The sequence below is a fragment of the Schistocerca cancellata genome, chromosome 4, assembly GCF_023864275.1.
Source record: "Schistocerca cancellata isolate TAMUIC-IGC-003103 chromosome 4, iqSchCanc2.1, whole genome shotgun sequence".
Lineage (NCBI taxonomy): Eukaryota > Metazoa > Arthropoda > Insecta > Orthoptera > Acrididae > Schistocerca > Schistocerca cancellata.
The window spans coordinates 930,995,524-930,996,854 of NC_064629.1; the positions used below are offsets into that span (position 1 = coordinate 930,995,524).

The following is a 1,331-nucleotide window of genomic DNA, read 5'->3' on the forward strand; positions in this document are numbered from 1 at the left end:
AGGCTCGTGCAACGGCCGGACTGGCTAAGTTCAATGCCAACTCGGGAACCGCGCAACGTATCGACTTTTTTCTTAACAATTACTTCTCAGGACAACCTATCCTGCAAGTCCCTTGCAAGATTTTTAGGCTGTCTCTGTCCACATGACCACACTGTACAGTGGAGTTACAATTTAAATGAATACTTAAGTGAGCTTTTATGTATAATATTTTCCTCTAACGTAATGGTCGAGAAACATTTAATTTGTAAGAGTGATGTCAGTATACTATCTAGTTTAGGCGGTAAAGCGACTGGAATGGTTAAGTGTGGCACCTTGCTGTCCTCTATCGTTGACAGCGTGTTGTAAAGCTGTGTGACTGTGTTGTAGTCACTTGGTATTGAATTAACGAATGGCCAGAAAGTTACAAGACTTCTCTGTTCATTAATCGTGTTACTGGTAGAATGCATAAATATCTTACATTCAGGAATTGTCGGCACTTGTAGAGTGGGCTGCACTGAGAGGAGCCACTTATCGTTCATCCACAGTATATCTTCCAAGATGTCTGATGGAATGGAAATGGTCTTATTCAAGTCTAGAATAGTAATCTGCTGTAACGCATTGATCGACATATGTTGAAATATCTAATGTTGCACAACACCTAGATAAACTACTTTTGTAGCAGATTGAGCCAGTTTTAGTCTCTAGTAGACTAGTTGTACTCCTTCTTCAAGCCACAAGTGGCCCATCCGACCGCCGTGTCATCCTCAGATGAGGATGCACCCCGAAAAATGGCAACAGCGCATGGCGGCTCGGATGGTCACCCATCCAAGTGCCGGCCACGCCCGACAACGCTTAACTTCGGTGATCTGACGGGAACCTGTGTATCCACTGTGGCAAGGCCGTTGCTGTTTAAGTCTCTGCTGTGAAAAAAATCCCAGTCAGTGTTAGTGAAGACAATGAAACCGACACTGTCGAATACTTTTTGACAGCCTGATACGGTTAAGCCAGGCTCTTTAGTGTGGCAGGCAAGTGACAGCTCAAGCTGTTGAGCTTTTGAGCTTTTTTACATGAAAGCTCACTGAACTACTGCAAATACGTACTCACGCAATGTTTTTAAGATGGCGCCCGAGTCTCAGTGGGGGACTGGCTGTGCGGGTGCATGATAGAGACTCGGTCGCCCTCTCTAAAATGTTAATGACTGAAAATATCTCCACTATATACGGACGAGCTCAGTGAAGTTATTTTGTCTATTCGCATAGAACTCGAGTGGGAAGGCTTGGTAGATACAGTACGTCTGTAAACAGAAAGGTGATTGGTGCTCGCGGTGGAAGAAGTTGCTTATTATGAAGAAC

General features: G+C 44.3%; 1 pseudogene; it reads right to left on the bottom strand.

The window, feature by feature from the left end:
* Positions 1-768: 768 nt before the first annotated feature.
* On the bottom strand, positions 769-886 carry LOC126185893 (5S ribosomal RNA; annotated as a pseudogene).
* Positions 887-1,331: the final 445 nt, after the last annotated feature.